Raw genomic sequence first — 21,629 nt, forward strand, 5'->3', positions numbered from 1 at the left:
CATGCTAACATATAACCATGACAATAACAGGGGAGGTTAGCATTTCATATCATACCCCCATGACATGCTAACATATAACCATGACAATAACAGGGGAGGTTAGCATTTTATATCATACCCCCATGACATGCTAACCTATAACCATGACAATAACAGGGGAGGTTAGCATTTTATATCATACCCCCATGACATGCTAACCTATAACCATGACAATAACGGGGGAGGTTAGCATTTTATATTATACCCCCATGACATGCTAACATATAACCATGACAATAACGGGGGAGGTTAGCATTTTATATCATACCTCCATGACATGCTAACATATAACCATGACAATAACAGGGGAGGTTAGCATTTTATATCATACCTCCATGACATGCTAACCTATAACCATGACAATAACAGGGGAGGTTAGCATTTTATATCATACCCCCATGACATGCTAACCTATAACCATGACAATAACGGGGGAGGTTAGCATTTTATATTATACCCCCATGACATGCTAACATATAACCATGACAATAACAGGGGAGGTTAGCATTTTATATCATACCTCCATGACATGCTAACATATAACCATGACAATAACAGGGGAGGTTAGCATTTTGGGGGGGGAGTATGATATTTGTGCACTAAAACTTCCTGGATGTGGATAAAAAATACCCTCAAATTAAAGCTGACAGTCTGCACTTTAACCTCATAGTAAGTGTATTATTTCAAATCCAAAGTGCTGAAGTACAGAGCCAAAACAACAACAAAAAAGTGTCACTGTTACAATACTTTTGGAGCTCACTGAAGTTGTATGTGTCTAAAAAAATCATTATAGGACGGCCACATAGACCTTCATTCCTCTCTATTAAATTCAACTCGCCCTCTCCTCCTTCTCTCATCCCACTAGCATATTTCTCTTTCTACTTCAGTGCAGCATTAGATTTACATCAGAAAGTGATGGAGAATGAAATAAGGTGCTATTATTATCATCCAGACATCCAGAGACACTCTTTTCTCTCCTCCTCTTCATCTCCTCCTCACCATCATCTTCTCCTCCTATTCTCTTCATCTCCTCTCCTCCTCTTCATCTCCTCCTCCTCTTCTCTTCATCTCCTCCTCATCATATTCTCCTCCTATTCTCTTCATCTCCTCCTCTTCTCCACACACCATCTCCTCCTCTTCTCTACACCACATCTCCTCCTCTTCTCTACACACCTTCTCCACCTCTTCTCTTCATCTCCTCCTCTTCTCTACACACCTTCTCCACCTATTCTCTCCATCTCCTCCTCTTCTCTACACACCTTCTCCACCTATTCTCTCCATCTCCTCCTCTTCTCTACACCCCATCTCCTCCTCTTCTCTACACACCTTCTCCACCTCTTCTCTTCATCTCCTCCTCTTCTCTACACACCTTCTCCTCCTCTTCTCTACACCCCATCTCCTCCTCTTCTCTACACCCCATCTCCTCCTCTTCTCTACACCCCATCTCCTCCTCTTCTCTACACCCCATCTCCTCCTCTTCTCTACACCCCGTCTCCTCCTCTTCTCTACACCCCGTCTCCTCCTCTTCTCTACACCCCATCTCCTCCTCTTCTCTACACCCCATCTCCTCCTCTTCTCTACACCCCATCTCCTCCTCTTCTCCACACACCTTCTCCTCCTCTTCTCTACACCCCATCTCCTCCTCTTCTCTACACCCCATCTCCTCCTCTTCTCTACACCCCATCTCCTCCTCTTCTCTACACCCCATCTCCTCCTCTTCTCTACACACCTTCTCCTCCTCTTCTCTACACCCCATCTCCTCCTCTTCTCTACACCCCATCTCCTCCTCTTCTCTACACCCCATCTCCTCCTCTTCTCTACACCCCATCTCCTCCTCTTCTCTACACCCCGTCTCCTCCTCTTCTCTACACCCCATCTCCTCCTCTTCTCTACACCCCGTCTCCTCCTCTTCTCTACACCCCGTCTCCTCCTCTTCTCTACACCCCATCTCCTCCTCTTCTCTACACCCCATCTCCTCCTCTTCTCTACACCCCGTCTCCTCCTCTTCTCTACACCCCGTCTCCTCCTCTTCTCTACACCCCATCTCCTCCTCTTCTCTACACCCCATCTCCTCCTCTTCTCTACACCCCATCTCCTCCTCTTCTCTACACACCATCTCCTCCTCTTCTCTACACACCTTCTCCACCTATTCTCTCCATCTCCTCCTCTTCTCTACACCCCATCTCCTCCTCTTCTCTACACCCCGTCTCCTCCTCTTCTCTACACCCCATCTCCTCCTCTTCTCTACACCCCATCTCCTCCTCTTCTCTACACACCTTCTCCACCTATTCTCTCCATCTCCTCCTCTTCTCTACACCCCATCTCCTCCTCTTCTCTACACACCTTCTCCACCTCTTCTCTTCATCTCCTCCTCTTCTCTACACACCTTCTCCACCTCTTCTCTACACCCCATCTCCTCCTCTTCTCTACACACCTTCTCCACCTCTTCTCTTCATCTCCTCCTCTTCTCTACACACCTTCTCCACCTCTTCTCTACACCCCATCTCCTCCTCTTCTCTACACACCTTCTCCACCTATTCTCTCCATCTCCTCCTCTTCTCTACACCCCATCTCCTCCTCTTCTCTACACACCTTCTCCACCTATTCTCTCCATCTCCTCCTCTTCTCTACACACCTTCTCCACCTCTTCTCTCCATCTCCTCCTCTTCTCTACACACCTTCTCCTCCTCTTCTCTACACCCCATCTCCTCCTCTTCTCTACACCCCATCTCCTCCTCTTCTCTACACCCCATCTCCTCCTCTTCTCTACACCCCATCTCCTCCTCTTCTCTACACCCCATCTCCTCCTCTTCTCTACACCCCGTCTCCTCCTCTTCTCTACACCCCGTCTCCTCCTCTTCTCTACACACCTTCTCCTCCTCTTCTCTACACCCCATCTCCTCCTCTTCTCTACACCCCATCTCCTCCTCTTCTCTACACCCCGTCTCCTCCTCTTCTCTACACACCTTCTCCACCTCTTCTCTTCATCTCCTCCTCTTCTCTACACACCTTCTCCTCCTCTTCTCTACACCCCATCTCCTCCTCTTCTCTACACCCCATCTCCTCCTCTTCTCTACACCCCATCTCCTCCTCTTCTCTACACCCCATCTCCTCCTCTTCTCTACACCCCATCTCCTCCTCTTCTCTACACCCCATCTCCTCCTCTTCTCCACACACCTTCTCCACCTCTTCTCTACACCCCATCTCCTCCTCTTCTCTACACCCCATCTCCTCCTCTTCTCTACACACCTTCTCCACCTATTCTCTCCATCTCCTCCTCTTCTCTACACCCCATCTCCTCCTCTTCTCTACACACCTTCTCCACCTCTTCTCTTCATCTCCTCCTCTTCTCTACACACCTTCTCCTCCTCTTCTCTACACCCCATCTCCTCCTCTTCTCTACACACCTTCTCCACCTATTCTCTCCATCTCCTCCTCTTCTCTACACACCTTCTCCTCCTCTTCTCTTCATCTCCTCCTCTTCTCTACACCCCATCTCCTCCTCTTCTCTACACCCCATCTCCTCCTCTTCTCCACACACCTTCTCCACCTATTCTCTCCATCTCCTCCTCTTCTCTACACACCTTCTCCTCCTCTTCTCTTCATCTCCTCCTCTTCTCTACACCCCATCTCCTCCTCTTCTCTACACCCCATCTCCTCCTCTTCTCTACACCCCATCTCCTCCTCTTCTCCACCTATTCTCTTCATCTCCTCCTCTTCTCTACACCCCATCTCCTCCTCTTCTCTACACCCCATCTCCTCCTCTTCTCCACACACCTTCTCCTCCTCTTCTCTACACCCCATCTCCTCCTCTTCTCTACACCCCATCTCCTCCTCTTCTCTACACCCCATCTCCTCCTCTTCTCTACACCCCATCTCCTCCTCTTCTCTACACCCCATCTCCTCCTCTTCTCTACACACCTTCTCCACCTCTTCTCTTCATCTCCTCCTCTTCTCTACACACCTTCTCCTCCTCTTCTCTACACCCCATCTCCTCCTCTTCTCTACACCCCATCTCCTCCTCTTCTCTACACCCCATCTCCTCCTCTTCTCCACACACCTTCTCCACCTATTCTCTCCATCTCCTCCTCTTCTCTACACACCTTCTCCTCCTCTTCTCTTCATCTCCTCCTCTTCTCTACACCCCATCTCCTCCTCTTCTCTACACCCCATCTCCTCCTCTTCTCTACACCCCATCTCCTCCTCTTCTCCACCTATTCTCTTCATCTCCTCCTCTTCTCTACACCCCATCTCCTCCTCTTCTCTACACCCCATCTCCTCCTCTTCTCTACACCCCATCTCCTCCTCTTCTCTACACCCCATCTCCTCCTCTTCTCCACACACCTTCTCCTCCTCTTCTCTACACCCCATCTCCTCCTCTTCTCTACACCCCATCTCCTCCTCTTCTCTACACCCCATCTCCTCCTCTTCTCTACACCCCATCTCCTCCTCTTCTCTACACCCCATCTCCTCCTCTTCTCTACACCCCATCTCCTCCTCTTCTCTACACACCTTCTCCTCCTCTTCTCTACACCCCATCTCCTCCTCTTCTCTACACCCCATCTCCTCCTCTTCTCTACACCCCATCTCCTCCTCTTCTCTACACCCCATCTCCTCCTCTTCTCTACACACCTTCTCCTCCTCTTCTCTACACCCCATCTCCTCCTCTTCTCTACACCCCATCTCCTCCTCTTCTCTACACCCCATCTCCTCCTCTTCTCTACACCCCATCTCCTCCTCTTCTCTTCACCCCATCTCCTCCTCTTCTCTACACCCCATCTCCTCCTCTTCTCTACACCCCATCTCCTCCTCTTCTCTACACACCTTCTCCACCTCTTCTCTTCATCTCCTCCTCTTCTCTACACACCTTCTCCTCCTCTTCTCTACACCCCATCTCCTCCTCTTCTCTACACCCCATCTCCTCCTCTTCTCTTCACCCCATCTCCTCCTCTTCTCTACACCCCATCTCCTCCTCTTCTCTACACCCCATCTCCTCCTCTTCTCTACACCCCATCTCCTCCTCTTCTCTACACCCCATCTCCTCCTCTTCTCTACACCCCATCTCCTCCTCTTCTCTACACCCCATCTCCTCCTCTTCTCTACACCCCATCTCCTCCTCTTCTCTACACCCCATCTCCTCCTCTTCTCTTCATCTCCTCCTCTTCTCTACACACCTTCTCCTCCTCTTCTCTACACCCCATCTCCTCCTATTCTCTACACCCCATCTCCTCCTCTTCTCTACACCCCATCTCCTCCTCTTCTCTTCATCTCCTCCTCTTCTCTACACACCTTCTCCTCCTCTTCTCTACACCCCATCTCCTCCTCTTCTCTACACCCCATCTCCTCCTCTTCTCTTCATCTCCTCCTCTTCTCTACACCCCGTCTCCTCCTCTTCTCTACACACCTTCTCCTCCTCTTCTCTACACCCCATCTCCTCCTCTTCTCTACACCCCATCTCCTCCTCTTCTCTTCATCTCCTCCTCTTCTCTACACCCCGTCTCCTCCTCTTCTCTACACCCCATCTCCACCTCTTCTCTTCATCTCCTCCTCTTCTCTACACCCCGTCTCCTCCTCTTCTCTACACACCTTCTCCTCCTCTTCTCTACACCCCATCTCCTCCTCTTCTCTACACCCCATCTCCTCCTCTTCTCTACACCCCATCTCCTCCTCTTCTCTACACCCCATCTCCTCCTCTTCTCTACACCCCATCTCTCCTCTTCTCTTCATCTCCTCCTCTTCTCTACACCCCCTCCTCTTCTCTACACCCCATCTCCTCCTCTTCTCTTCATCTCCTCCTCTTCTCTACACCCGTCTCTCCTCTTCTCTACACCCCATCTCCTCCTCTTCTCTTCATCTCCTCCTCTTCTCTACACCCCGTCTCCTCCTCTTCTCTACACACCTTCTCCTCCTCTTCTCTACACCCCATCTCCTCCTCTTCTCTACACACCTTCTCCTCCTCTTCTCTACACCCCATCTCCTCCTCTTCTCTACACCCCATCTCCTCCTCTTCTCTACACCCCATCTCCTCCTCTTCTCTACACACCTTCTCCTCCTCTTCTCTACACCCCATCTCCTCCTCTTCTCTACACCCCATCTCCTCCTCTTCTCTACACCCCATCTCCTCCTCTTCTCTACACCCCATCTCCTCCTCTTCTCTACACCCCATCTCCTCCTCTTCTCTACACCCCATCTCCTCCTCCTCTTCTCTACACCCCATCTCCTCCTCTTCTCTACACCCCATCTCCTCCTCTTCTCTACACACCTTCTCCTCCTCTTCTCTACACACCTTCTCCTCCTCTTCTCTACACCCCATCTCCTCCTCTTCTCTACACCCCATCTCCTCCTCTTCTCTACACCCCATCTCCTCCTCTTCTCTACACCCCGTCTCCTCCTCTTCTCTACACACCTTCTCCACCTCTTCTCTTCATCTCCTCCTCTTCTCTACACCCCATCTCCTCCTCTTCTCTACACCCCATCTCCTATCTTCTCTCCTTCTCCTCCTCTTCTACACCCCATCTCCTCCTCTTCTCTACACCCGTCTCCTCCTCTTCTCTACACACCTTCTCCACCTCTTCTCTTCATCTCCTCCTCTTCTCTACACACCTTCTCCACCTATTCTCTCCATCTCCTCCTCTTCTCTACACACCTTCTCCACCTCTTCTCTTCATCTCCTCCTCTTCTCTACACACCTTCTCCACCTATTCTCTCCATCTCCTCCTCTTCTCTACACACCTTCTCCTCCTCTTCTCTACACCCCATCTCCTCCTCTTCTCTACACCCCATCTCCTCCTCTTCTCTACACCCCGTCTCCTCCTCTTCTCTACACACCTTCTCCACCTCTTCTCTTCATCTCCTCCTCTTCTCTACACACCTTCTCCACCTATTCTCTCCATCTCCTCCTCTTCTCTACACACCTTCTCCACCTCTTCTCTTCATCTCCTCCTCTTCTCTACACACCTTCTCCACCTCTTCTCTTCATCTCCTCCTCTTCTCTACACACCTTCTCCACCTATTCTCTCCATCTCCTCCTCTTCTCTACACACCTTCTCCACCTCTTCTCTTCATCTCCTCCTCTTCTCTACACACCTTCTCCACCTATTCTCTCCATCTCCTCCTCTTCTCTACACCCCGTCTCCTCCTCTTCTCTACACACCTTCTCCACCTCTTCTCTTCATCTCCTCCTCTTCTCTACACACCTTCTCCACCTATTCTCTCCATCTCCTCCTCTTCTCTACACACCTTCTCCACCTCTTCTCTTCATCTCCTCCTCTTCTCTACACCCCATCTCCTCCTCTTCTCTACACCCCATCTCCTCCTCTTCTCTACACCCCATCTCCTCCTCTTCTCTACACCCCATCTCCTCCTCTTCTCTACACCCCGTCTCCTCCTCTTCTCTACACCCCATCTCCTCCTCTTCTCTACACACCTTCTCCTCCTCTTCTCTACACCCCATCTCCTCCTCTTCTCTACACCCCATCTCCTCCTCTTCTCTACACCCCATCTCCTCCTCTTCTCTACACCCCGTCTCCTCCTCTTCTCTACACCCCATCTCCTCCTCTTCTCTACACCCCATCTCCTCCTCTTCTCTACACCCCATCTCCTCCTCTTCTCTACACACCTTCTCCTCCTCTTCTCTACACCCCGTCTCCTCCTCTTCTCTACACCCCATCTCCTCCTCTTCTCTACACCCCGTCTCCTCCTCTTCTCTACACACCTTCTCCTCCTCTTCTCTACACCCCATCTCCTCCTCTTCTCTACACCCCATCTCCTCCTCTTCTCTACACCCCATCTCCTCCTCTTCTCTACACACCTTCTCCTCCTCTTCTCTACACCCCATCTCCTCCTCTTCTCTACACCCCATCTCCTCCTCTTCTCTACACCCCATCTCCTCCTCTTCTCTACACCCCATCTCCTCCTCTTCTCTACACCCCATCTCCTCCTCTTCTCCACACACCTTCTCCACCTCTTCTCTACACCCCATCTCCTCCTCTTCTCTACACCCCATCTCCTCCTCTTCTCCACACACCTTCTCCACCTCTTCTCTACACCCCATCTCCTCCTCTTCTCTACACCCCATCTCCTCCTCTTCTCTACACCCCATCTCCTCCTCTTCTCTACACCCCATCTCCTCCTCTTCTCTACACCCCATCTCCTCCTCTTCTCTACACCCCATCTCCTCCTCTTCTCTACACACCTTCTCCTCCTCTTCTCTACACACCTTCTCCACCTCTTCACTTCATCTCCTCCTCTTCTCTACACCCCATCTCCTCCTCTTCTCTACACCCCATCTCCTCCTCTTCACTACACCCCATCTCCTCCTCTTCTCTACACACCTTCTCCACCTCTTCACTTCATCTCCTCCTCTTCTCTACACCCCATCTCCTCCTCTTCTCTACACCCCATCTCCTCCTCTTCACTACACCCCATCTCCTCCTCTTCTCTTCATCTCCTCCTCTTCTCTACACACCTTCTCCTCCTCTTCTCTACACCCCATCTCCTCCTCTTCTCTACACACCTTCTCCACCTATTCTCTTCATCTCCTCCTCTTCTCTACACACCTTCTCCTCCTCTTCTCTACACCCCGTCTCCTCCTCTTCTCTACACCCCATCTCCTCCTCTTCTCTACACCCCATCTCCTCCTCTTCTCTACACCCCATCTCCTCCTCTTCTCTACACCCCATCTCCTCCTCTTCTCTACACACCTTCTCCACCTATTCTCTACACACCTTCTCCTCCTCTTCTCTACACCCCATCTCCTCCTCTTCTCTACACCCCATCTCCTCCTCTTCTCTTCATCTCCTCCTCTTCTCTACACCCCATCTCCTCCTCTTCTCTACACCCCATCTCCTCCTCTTCTCTACACCCCATCTCCTCCTCTTCTCTACACCCCATCTCCTCCTCTTCTCTACACACCTTCTCCACCTATTCTCTACACACCTTCTCCTCCTCTTCTCTACACCCCATCTCCTCCTCTTCTCTACACCCCATCTCCTCCTCTTCTCTTCATCTCCTCCTCTTCTCTACACCCCATCTCCTCCTCTTCTCTACACACCTTCTCCTCCTCTTCTCTACACCCCATCTCCTCCTCTTCTCTACACCCCATCTCCTCCTCTTCTCTACACACCTTCTCCACCTCTTCTCTTCATCTCCTCCTCTTCTCTACACACCTTCTCCTCCTCTTCTCTACACCCCATCTCCTCCTCTTCTCTACACCCCATCTCCTCCTCTTCTCTACACCCCGTCTCCTCCTCTTCTCTACACCCCGTCTCCTCCTCTTCTCTACACACCTTCTCCACCTCTTCTCTTCATCTCCTCCTCTTCTCTACACACCTTCTCCACCTATTCTCTCCATCTCCTCCTCTTCTCTACACACCTTCTCCACCTATTCTCTTCATCTCCTCCTCTTCTCTACACCCCGTCTCCTCCTCTTCTCTACACCCCGTCTCCTCCTCTTCTCTACACCCCGTCTCCTCCTCTTCTCTACACCCCATCTCCTCCTCTTCTCTACACCCCATCTCCTCCTCTTCTCTACACCCCGTCTCCTCCTCTTCTCTACACCCCATCTCCTCCTCTTCTCTACACACCTTCTCCTCCTCTTCTCTACACCCCATCTCCTCCTCTTCTCTACACCCCGTCTCCTCCTCTTCTCTACACCCCATCTCCTCCTCTTCTCTACACCCCATCTCCTCCTCTTCTCTACACCCCATCTCCTCCTCTTCTCTACACCCCATCTCCTCCTCTTCTCTACACCCCATCTCCTCCTCTTCTCTACACACCTTCTCCACCTCTTCACTTCATCTCCTCCTCTTCTCTACACCCCATCTCCTCCTCTTCTCTACACCCCATCTCCTCCTCTTCACTACACCCCATCTCCTCCTCTTCTCTACACACCTTCTCCACCTATTCTCTCCATCTCCTCCTCTTCTCTACACACCTTCTCCACCTATTCTCTTCATCTCCTCCTCTTCACTACACCCCATCTCCTCCTCTTCTCTACACACCTTCTCCACCTATTCTCTCCATCTCCTCCTCTTCTCTACACACCTTCTCCTCCTCTTCTCTACACCCCATCTCCTCCTCTTCTCTACACCCCATCTCCTCCTCTTCTCTACACCCCATCTCCTCCTCTTCTCTACACCCCATCTCCTCCTCTTCTCTACACCCCATCTCCTCCTCTTCTCTACACCCCATCTCCTCCTCTTCTCTACACCCCATCTCCTCCTCTTCTCTACACCCCATCTCCTCCTCTTCTCTACACCCCATCTCCTCCTCTTCTCTACACACCTTCTCCACCTCTTCACTTCATCTCCTCCTCTTCTCTACACCCCATCTCCTCCTCTTCTCTACACCCCATCTCCTCCTCTTCACTACACCCCATCTCCTCCTCTTCTCTACACACCTTCTCCACCTATTCTCTCCATCTCCTCCTCTTCTCTACACACCTTCTCCACCTATTCTCTCCATCTCCTCCTCTTCTCTACACACCTTCTCCACCTATTCTCTTCATCTCCTCCTCTTCTCTACACCCCATCTCCTCCTCTTCTCTACACCCCATCTCCTCCTCTTCTCTACACCCCATCTCCTCCTCTTCTCTACACACCTTCTCCACCTATTCTCTCCATCTCCTCCTCTTCTCTACACACCTTCTCCACCTATTCTCTTCATCTCCTCCTCTTCTCTACACACCTTCTCCTCCTCTTCTCTACACCCCATCTCCTCCTCTTCTCTACACACCTTCTCCACCTATTCTCTCCATCTCCTCCTCTTCTCTACACACCTTCTCCACCTATTCTCTTCATCTCCTCCTCTTCTCTACACCCCATCTCCTCCTCTTCTCTACACACCTTCTCCACCTCTTCTCTCCATCTCCTCCTCTTCTCTACACACCTTCTCCACCTATTCTCTCCATCTCCTCCTCTTCTCTACACACCTTCTCCACCTCTTCTCTTCATCTCCTCCTCTTCTCTACACCCCATCTCCATCTTCTCTACACCCCATCTCCTCTTCTCTACACCCCATCTCCTCCTCTTCTCTACACCCCATCTCCTCCTCTTCTCTACACCCCATCTCCTCCTCTTCTCTACACCCCATCTCCTCCTCTTCTCTACACCCCATCTCCTCTTCTCTACACCCCATCTCCTCCTCTTCTCTACACCCCATCTCCTCCTCTTCTCTACACCCCATCTCCTCCTCTTCTCTACACCCCATCTCCTCCTCTTCTCTACACACCTTCTCCACCTCTTCACTTCATCTCCTCCTCTTCTCTACACCCCATCTCCTCCTCTTCTCTACACCCCATCTCCTCCTCTTCACTACACCCCATCTCCTCCTCTTCTCTACACACCTTCTCCACTCTTCACTTCATCTCCTCCTCTTCTCTACACCCCATCTCCTCCTCTTCTCTACACCCCATCTCCTCCTCTTCACTACACCCCATCTCCTCCTCTTCTCTTCATCTCCTCCTCTTCTCTACACACCTTCTCCTCCTCTTCTCTACACCCCATCTCCTCCTCTTCTCTACACACCTTCTCCACCTATTCTCTTCATCTCCTCCTCTTCTCTACACACCTTCTCCTCCTCTTCTCTACACCCCGTCTCCTCCTCTTCTCTACACCCCATCTCCTCCTCTTCTCTACACCCCATCTCCTCCTCTTCTCTACACCCCATCTCCTCCTCTTCTCTACACCCCATCTCCTCCTCTTCTCTACACACCTTCTCCACCTATTCTCTACACACCTTCTCCTCCTCTTCTCTACACCCCATCTCCTCCTCTTCTCTACACCCCATCTCCTCCTCTTCTCTACACCCCATCTCCTCCTCTTCTCTACACCCCATCTCCTCCTCTTCTCTACACCCCATCTCCTCCTCTTCTCTACACACCTTCTCCACCTATTCTCTACACACCTTCTCCTCCTCTTCTCTACACCCCATCTCCTCCTCTTCTCTACACCCCATCTCCTCCTCTTCTCTACACCCCATCTCCTCCTCTTCTCTACACACCTTCTCCACCTCTTCTCTACACCCCATCTCCTCCTCTTCTCCACCTATTCTCTACACACCTTCTCCTCCTCTTCTCTACACCCCATCTCCTCCTCTTCTCTACACCCCATCTCCTCCTCTTCTCTACACCCCATCTCCTCCTCTTCTCTACACCCCATCTCCTCCTCTTCTCTACACCCCATCTCCTCCTCTTCTCTACACCCCATCTCCTCCTCTTCTCTACACCCCATCTCCTCCTCTTCTCTACACCCCATCTCCTCCTCTTCTCTACACACCTTCTCCACCTATTCTCTACACACCTTCTCCTCCTCTTCTCTACACCCCATCTCCTCCTCTTCTCTACACACCTTCTCCTCCTCTTCTCTACACCCCATCTCCTCCTCTTCTCTACACCCCATCTCCTCCTCTTCTCTACACCCCATCTCCTCCTCTTCTCTTCATCTCCTCCTCTTCTCTACACCCCATCTCCTCCTCTTCTCTACACCCCATCTCCTCCTCTTCTCTACACCCCATCTCCTCCTCTTCTCTACACCCCATCTCCTCCTCTTCTCTACACACCTTCTCCACCTATTCTCTACACACCTTCTCCTCCTCTTCTCTACACCCCATCTCCTCCTCTTCTCTACACCCCATCTCCTCCTCTTCTCTTCATCTCCTCCTCTTCTCTACACCCCATCTCCTCCTCTTCTCTACACACCTTCTCCTCCTCTTCTCTACACCCCATCTCCTCCTCTTCTCTACACCCCATCTCCTCCTCTTCTCTACACACCTTCTCCACCTCTTCTCTTCATCTCCTCCTCTTCTCTACACACCTTCTCCTCCTCTTCTCTACACCCCATCTCCTCCTCTTCTCTACACCCCATCTCCTCCTCTTCTCTACACCCCATCTCCTCCTCTTCTCTACACCCCATCTCCTCCTCTTCTCTACACCCCGTCTCCTCTTCTCTACACACCTTCTCCACCTCTTCTCTTCATCTCCTCCTCTTCTCTACACACCTTCTCCACCTATTCTCTCCATCTCCTCCTCTTCTCTACACACCTTCTCCACCTATTCTCTTCATCTCCTCCTCTTCTCTACACCCCGTCTCCTCCTCTTCTCTACACCCGTCTCCTCCTCTTCTCTACACCCCGTCTCCTCCTCTTCTCTACACCCCGTCTCCTCCTCTTCTCTACACCCCATCTCCTCCTCTTCTCTACACCCCGTCTCCTCCTCTTCTCTACACCCCATCTCCTCCTCTTCTCTACACCCCTTCTCCTCCTCTTCTCTACACCCCATCTCCTCCTCTTCTCTACACCCCCCGTCTCCTCCTCTTCTCTACACCCCATCTCCTCCTCTTCTCTTCATCTCCTCCTCTTCTCTACACACCTTCTCCTCCTCTTCTCTACACCCCATCTCCTCCTCTTCTCTACACCCCGTCTCCTCCTCTTCTCTACACCCCATCTCCTCCTCTTCTCTCCATCTCCTCCTCTTCTCTACACCCCATCTCCTCCTCTTCTCTACACCCCATCTCCTCCTCTTCTCTACACCCCATCTCCTCCTCTTCTCTACACCCCATCTCCTCCTCTTCTCTACACACCTTCTCCACCTCTTCACTTCATCTCCTCCTCTTCTCTACACCCCATCTCCTCCTCTTCTCTACACCCCATCTCCTCCTCTTCACTACACCCCATCTCCTCCTCTTCTCTACACACCTTCTCCACCTATTCTCTCCATCTCCTCCTCTTCTCTACACACCTTCTCCACCTATTCTCTTCATCTCCTCCTCTTCACTACACCCCATCTCCTCCTCTTCTCTACACACCTTCTCCACCTATTCTCTCCATCTCCTCCTCTTCTCTACACACCTTCTCCTCCTCTTCTCTACACCCCATCTCCTCCTCTTCTCTTCATCTCCTCCTCTTCTCTACACCCCATCTCCTCCTCTTCTCTACACCCCATCTCCTCCTCTTCTCCACCTATTCTCTTCATCTCCTCCTCTTCTCTACACCCCATCTCCTCCTCTTCTCTACACCCCATCTCCTCCTCTTCTCTACACCCCATCTCCTCCTCTTCTCTACACCCCATCTCCTCCTCTTCTCTACACCCCATCTCCTCCTCTTCTCTACACCCCATCTCCTCCTCTTCTCTACACCCCATCTCCTCCTCTTCTCTACACACCTTCTCCACCTATTCTCTCCATCTCCTCCTCTTCTCTACACACCTTCTCCACCTATTCTCTTCATCTCCTCCTCTTCTCTACACACCTTCTCCTCCTCTTCTCTACACCCCATCTCCTCCTCTTCTCTACACCCCATCTCCTCCTCTTCTCTACACACCTTCTCCACCTATTCTCTCCATCTCCTCCTCTTCTCTACACACCTTCTCCACCTATTCTCTTCATCTCCTCCTCTTCTCTACACCCCATCTCCTCCTCTTCTCTACACCCCATCTCCTCCTCTTCTCTACACCCCATCTCCTCCTCTTCTCTACACCCCATCTCCTCCTCTTCTCTACACACCTTCTCCTCCTCTTCTCTACACCCCATCTCCTCCTCTTCTCTACACCCCATCTCCTCCTCTTCTCTACACCCCATCTCCTCCTCTTCTCTACACCCCATCTCCTCCTCTTCTCTACACACCTTCTCCTCCTCTTCTCTACCCCATCTCCTCCTCTTCTCTACACCCCATCTCCTCCTCTTCTCTACACACCTTCTCCTCCTCTTCTCTACACCCCATCTCCTCCTCTTCTCTACACCCCATCTCCTCCTCTTCTCTACACACCTTCTCCTCCTCTTCTCTACACCCCATCTCCTCCTCTTCTCTACACCCCATCTCCTCCTCTTCTCTACACCCCATCTCCTCCTCTTCTCTACACCCCATCTCCCTCCTCTTCTCTACACCCCATCTCCTCCTCTTCTCTACACCCCATCTCCTCCTCTTCTCATCTCCTCCTCTTCTCTACACCCCATCTCCTCCTCTTCTCTACACCCCATCTCCTCCTCTTCTCTACACCCCATCTCCTCCTCTTCTCTACACCCCATCTCCTCCTCTTCTCTACACCCCATCTCCTCCTCTTCTCTACACACCTTCTCCACCTATTCTCTCCATCTCCTCCTCTTCTCTACACACCTTCTCCACCTATTCTCTCCATCTCCTCCTCTTCTCTACACACCTTCTCCACCTATTCTCTTCATCTCCTCCTCTTCTCTACACACCTTCTCCACCTCTTCTCTTCATCTCCTCCTCTTCTCTACACACCTTCTCCACCTCTTCTCTTCATCTCCTCCTCTTCTCTACACACCTTCTCCACCTATTCTCTTCATCTCCTCCTCTTCTCTACACACCTTCTCCACCTCTTCTCTTCATCTCCTCCTCTTCTCTACACCCCGTCTCCTCCTCTTCTCTACACACCTTCTCCACCTCTTCTCTTCATCTCTTCCTCTTCTGTTCACCCCATCTCCTCCTCCTCCTCATCTCCTCCTCATCTGCTCCTCCTCATCTACTCCTCTTCATCTCCTTCTCTTCTCCCCATCTCCGCCTCATCATCTTCTCCTCCTCTTCATATTCTTATCTTCATCTTCTCCTCCTCTTCTCATCTTCTTGCCTTTTGCACACATTGTATATAGACTCCCCTTTTTTCTCTGTGTTACTGACTTGTTAATTGTTTACTCCATGTGTAACTCTGTGTTGTCTGTTCACACTGCTATGCTTTATCTTGGCCAGGTCGCAGTTGCAAATGAGAACCTGTTCTCAACTAGCCTACCTGGTTAAATAAAGGTGAAATACAAAAAATAAAAAAATAAAAAAATCATCTTCTCCTCATCTCCTCCTCTTCATCTTCTCCTCTTCACTACATCTCCTCCTCTTATCTTCATCTTCTCCTCCTCATCTCCTCCTCTTCATATTCTCCTCTTCACCTCATCTCCTCCTATTCTCTTCATCTCCTCATCATCTTCTCCTCCTCCTCATATCTTCATCTTCTCCTCCTCATCTCCTCCTATTCTCTTCATCTCCTCCTCCTCTTCTTCTTCTCCTCCTTACCTTCTCCTCCTCATCTCCCACTCCCTCATCTTATCTCTACATCTCCCTCTCCCTCTCCCCACATACATCTCCCTCCCTCCCTCTCATCTCCCTCTCCCTCTCCCCACATACATCTCCCTCCCTCCCTCTCCTCCTCCTCCTCATCTCCCTCTCCCCACATACATCTTATCTCTACATCTCCCTCTCCCTCTCCCCACATACATCTCCCTCTCCTCCTCCTCCTCATCTCCCTCTCCCCACATACATCTTTTCCCTCCACCTCCCTCTCCTCACATACATCTTATCCCTCCATCTCCCTCCCTCCCTCTCCTCCCTTATATCCTTCTCCCTCCTTCCTCCGTAATATTTGCCGACGGTGCAGGTTTTCCCAGCATGCGTGTCTTCTGTGTTAGCAACACCTTAACAACCAGGGTCGTAATGTGATCCATATTGCTCTATAATATTCCACATCTCACAATAAACACTAGCAATCACATATTTACACCCAGCTTATTTTGCAATTCTGCAGAGGGCTTTGGTGGTGGGGCGGATGGTAGACACAGCTTTAGATGCTGATTAAGTCACTAGGCTAGATAACAAAAGTCACAAACTACAAGACACCCCTTCTCTTCACACAAACTTTTTCTTTGTGAGTGTCAGCAATAAGCTCACTTGCTGAAAACACAAAGTAATGCATTCTAAGTGCTCTTTTGCCACGTGACTGCTTTGTCCCAAATTAGTGGGTTTCTACTGTTTTTACATCTTCCAAAAGATGTGCATGCTTTGTCATCACAGTAACTTAAGGGCTGGCAATCTAACACAAACACACATGCTCTGCTTTGTGTGTGCATCAGAAAAACAAAAAGGGTAACAATTGAATAAGAAATTATGAAATTACGGCCATTATGATGCATTGAGGTCTTTGATCTGAATAATGTCATAATTGGTATTTTGATGAGGGAATGTTCTGCTATCGGTAGAGTTCTGGAAGGACTTTGATTAAACTCTGTTGTTTAGGAACATTCTAATCTAAACTGCTTAGTGTTTTCTATTCTCACAATATTTTAGCCAGGAAATAACAATGAACAAGTGTGTTCTCCTTCTTCCTTTCTCTCTTCCTTGCTTTCGTTGGGTTACACGATCCCACTTTATTCCCTTCCCTGGTTTAGTGCCACTGCAGTTCAACACCTGATTGTGGGACACATAAGGCCTTAGAACGTGTTATATAGTGTTTTGTATAAATGCATTATCTTCATGTGTCCTCTCCTCTCTCCTGAACCACAGAGGAGCTCCTGGAACAATGTAATAGACGAGTCACATGACCCAGAAAGAGGTCAGGAGTCATGCAGCCCCAGACTGTCAGTGGACCAGAGTCTGACAGGGAATAAACCTTGTCAACAAATTGTGTTATTGTTTAAATTCATGCAGCCTTATTGAATTTACAGGGAGATGATACCTTCACCTGGAAACAGAGGGACAAATGAATTAGCGAAAGACTCCGGGCCGTGGTAGGCAGGATGGACACCTCATCCCTCCATCTCTCTGTCTCCTCAGTAGAGGTGTAACTACATTAAAAGGGCCTATCATCTCCCAGGACAGTGCGTTGCGCTGCAGAGTTGGTCATGCTTGTCTATAGTCTCACATCTTAATGTAATCAGGCTCTGTGTTGATTGAGTTGGGCTGGGCCGCACGGATTCATCTGTCCTTCCCTGCCATGCACTGACTAACAATACTCAGAGTGAGAGAGGGGGGGAAGATGAAGGTATTCACTCATCTTGATTCGTAAGAAACATAGAATAAAGTATTCATAGAACTTTTAACTCCTAAAGTTCTAATTTCCACTTTGCTACAGTATAATGAAAGCCATGTAAGATCACTCAACTTTCAATTTCAATTTCCCCTTTAAAAGATATTCGTTTCTTGATCTCAGCATGACCAAGAGCAATGTGCAATTTAGAGCAAATTGACCGTGGTAAAATCTGGACCGGAATTTCACAGCATAATGTAAATGTTACCCTGACACTGAACAGATTGTCCCAACCATAATCTAACCAAAAGAACACACTCAATGAAAACCCGGCCAAACTGAGCAATCTGGGGAGAAGGGCCTTGGTCAGGGAGGTGACCAAGGACCTGATGGTCACTCTGACAGAGCTCCAGAGTTCCTCTGTGGAGATGGGAGAAACTTCCAGAAGAACAACCATCTCTGCAACACTCCATCAATCAGGACTTTATGGTAGTGGCCAGACAGAAGCCACTCCTCAGTAACAGGCACATGGCAGCCTGCTTGAAGTTTGCCAAAAGGCACCTAAAGTGCTCTCAGACTATGAGAAACAAGATTCCCTGGTCTGATGAAACAAAGATCGAGCTCTTTGGTCTGAATGCCAGGAATCACGTCTGGAGGAAACCTGTCACCATCCCTACGGTGAAGCTTGGTGGTGGCAGCATCATGCTGTGGGGATGTTTTTCAGGAGCAGGGACTGGGAGACTAGTCAGGATAGAGGCAAAGATGAACGGAGCAAAGTACAGAGATCCTTGATGAAAACCTGCTCCAGAGCACTCAGGACCTCAGACTGGGGCAAAGGTTCACCTTCCAACAGGACAACAACCCTAAGCACACAGCCAAGACAACTCGGGAGTGGCTTCGAGACAAGTCTCTGAATGTCCTTGAGTGGCCCAGCCAGAGCCCGGACTTCAACCCGATCAAACATCGATCTGCAGAGAAGAATGGGAGAAACTCCCCAAATACAGGTGCGCCAAATTTGTAGCGTCGATTTAATACATTTTTTAACAAGGTTGTAACGTAACAAAATGTGGGAAAAATCAAGGTGTCTGAATACTTTCCGAATGCTCTGTAAGTATCTGAAGTAAATGTAATTGTAAAATATACTGAAGCATCAAATGTAAAAGTATAAATCATTTCTCATTCCCTATATTAAGTAAACCAGACGGCACCATTTTCTTAATATTTTTTAAATGTACAGATATCCAGGGGCACAACTAATACTCAGACATCATTTACAGATATCCAGGGGCACAATTAATACTCAGACATCATTTACAGATATCCAGGGGCACAACTAATACTCAGACATCATTTACAGATATCCAGGGGCACAATTAATACTCAGACATCATTTACAGATATCCAGGGGCACAACTAATACTCAGACATCATTTACAGATATCCAGGGGCACAACTAATACTCAGACATCATTTACAGATATCCAGGGGCACAACTAATACTCAGACATCATTTACAGATATCCAGGGGCACAACTAATACTCAGACATCATTTACAGATATCCAGGGGCACAACTAATACTCAGACATCATTTACAGATATCCAGGGGCACAACTAATACTCAGACATCATTTACAGATATCCAGGGGCACAACTAATACTCAGACATCATTTACAGATATCCAGGGGCACAACTAATACTCAGACATCATTTACAGATATCCAGGGGCACAACTAATACTCAGACATCATTTACAGATGAAGTACGTTTAGTCCTCCAGATCAGAGGCAGTAGGAATGACCAGGGATGTTTAAATGCTAAGCATCCAAAATGTAACGAGTACTTTTGGGTGTCAGGGAAAATGTACGGTGTAGAAAGTACATTATTGTCTTTAGGAATGTAGTGGAGAAAAAAATCAAAGTTAAATAAATAGTAAAGTAAAGTACAGATACTCCAAGAAGCTACGCAAGTACTACTATAAAGTATAAGTATCCTGTATTAGTGGAAACAATAGTCATTTCCTCACCAACTTATAGGTAGAGATGCTCCGTAGCTTGAAATGACCCAAGAGCCTCCCTCTCCAGTTGGCAAACAAATGATCCAGGCAGCAGCAGTAAAAGGCAGATGATTCAAATAAAAGGAGGGATTCAAATCTGCACTCACAGAACTATTCAGCAAAGGACTGCACAATTACTTCCTCTATTTCGGCTCCCCTGTTCATTCCACCTCTCTGCTATTGTCCTCCCTCACTTCCCCGTGTCCATCTGTTCTCCTGGATCTAGAGGATGTGAAGAATAGATTTGCCTCTCGTAATATCACACAATCAATGTATGTATGTATGTATGTATGTATGTATGTATGTATGTATGTATGTATGTATGTATGTATGTATGTATGTATGTATGTATGTGTGTATGTGTGTATGTATGTATGTATGTATGTATGTATGTATGTATGTGTGTATGTATGTATGTATGTATGTGTGTATGTATGTATGTATGTATGTATGTATGTATGTATGTGTGTATGTGTGTATGTATGTATGTATGTATGTGTGTATGTGTGTATGTGTATGTATGTATGTATGTATGTATGTATGTATGTATGTATGTATGTATGTATGTATGTATGTATGTATGTATGTATGTATGTATGTATGTGTGTATGTATGTATGTATGTATGTATGTGTGTATGTATGTATGTATGTATGTATGTATGTATGTGTGTATGTATGTATGTATGTATGTATGTATGTATGTATGTATGTATGTATGTATGTATGTATGTATGTATGTATGTATGTATGTATGTATGTATGTATGTATGTATGTATGTATGTATGTATGTATGTATGTATGTATGTGCGTGTGTGCGTGTGCGTGTGTGTGTTGTGCTGTCCTTAAAGTGTGTCTTGCAGGTCAACTACAGAGGTGAGTAGAGGTCTCCATTACCTCTGAGTTATCGTCACCATTTGCATGTCAAACATCCGCTATGGAGGACTGGCCACCTCGGTACCATCCCCATTCCACCACCAGCACACAGGGCAATCAGGGAGATTTACTGAGCCTCATGGCCCACCTTGGGCACCTCCGGCTGGGGCATATAGCCCATTCCCTGCCCCTGGTCTCACTAGGGGCCCTCTGGGCCTCATCCAGAAGCTAGGGAATGGCAGCACTTAACATGACTGAGGAAGACCAAAACACACAACTAGTGGGAACAGGCTATAAAACAGAGGGCACAACAAAGCATATGTCTGGTGATAATGGATCATCCCAAATAACATAGAGCATCTGCATATTGTTTCTGCTGTGGTAATGTCTCATTATACCACGAGAAAGAGAAGAACCTGTGTGAGTACGGTTCATTTAAGTGTCAATGGAGACATCGTCCCTCTGCTCCTCAGGAGCAAATGTAGGTCCGTAACGACTTCACACACCTCGCATAGTTGCTCAACACACACTCTCTGAGAGAATATTATTTAGTGTGATTTGCAGCAGAAAATGCTCACCTGAGAGGTCCCTGTCCTGTTAGTGCTGTCTCATGTCTGAACTCTGCCAGGGTAATAATACACAGATACACACACACTCTGCCAGGGTAATACACAGATACACACACACTATGCCAGGGTAATACACAGATACACACACACACTCTGCCAGGGTAATACACAGATACACACACACTCTGCCAGGGTAACACACAGATACACACACACTCTGCCAGGGTAATACACAGATACACACACACACTCTGCCAGGGTAATACACAAATACACACACTCTGCCAGGGTAATACACAGATACACACACACACTCTGCCAGGGTAACACACAGATACACACAC

At 48.9% G+C, this 21,629-nt stretch overlaps 1 protein-coding gene and 2 long non-coding RNA genes across 7 annotated transcripts in view; 1 reads left to right on the forward strand and 2 right to left on the reverse strand.

Moving 5' to 3' along the window:
• LOC118395718 (WW domain-containing oxidoreductase) overlaps positions 1 to 21,629 on the reverse strand; it is a 432,897-nt gene that overhangs the window by 311,539 nt on the left and 99,729 nt on the right. The window lies entirely within an intron of this gene.
• Positions 1 to 21,629, forward strand: part of LOC127908246 (uncharacterized) — a 464,705-nt gene that overhangs the window by 284,520 nt on the left and 158,556 nt on the right. The window lies entirely within an intron of this gene.
• LOC127908247 (uncharacterized) lies at positions 2,277 to 4,723 on the reverse strand. 4 transcript variants are annotated; one of them, XR_008066467.1, is made up of 3 exons: positions 4,384 to 4,723; positions 2,565 to 2,631; positions 2,277 to 2,425 (listed from the first exon to the last, which is right to left on the reverse strand). It is a non-coding gene; the product is annotated as an uncharacterized LOC127908247 (long non-coding RNA). The 4 variants fall into 4 exon arrangements; XR_008066468.1 differs by lacking the exon at positions 2,565 to 2,631 and adding an exon at positions 3,289 to 3,355; XR_008066469.1 differs by lacking the exon at positions 4,384 to 4,723 and adding an exon at positions 3,817 to 4,102.

The sequence above is a fragment of the Oncorhynchus keta genome, chromosome 17 (assembly GCF_023373465.1).
Source record: "Oncorhynchus keta strain PuntledgeMale-10-30-2019 chromosome 17, Oket_V2, whole genome shotgun sequence".
Taxonomy (NCBI): domain Eukaryota; kingdom Metazoa; phylum Chordata; class Actinopteri; order Salmoniformes; family Salmonidae; genus Oncorhynchus; species Oncorhynchus keta.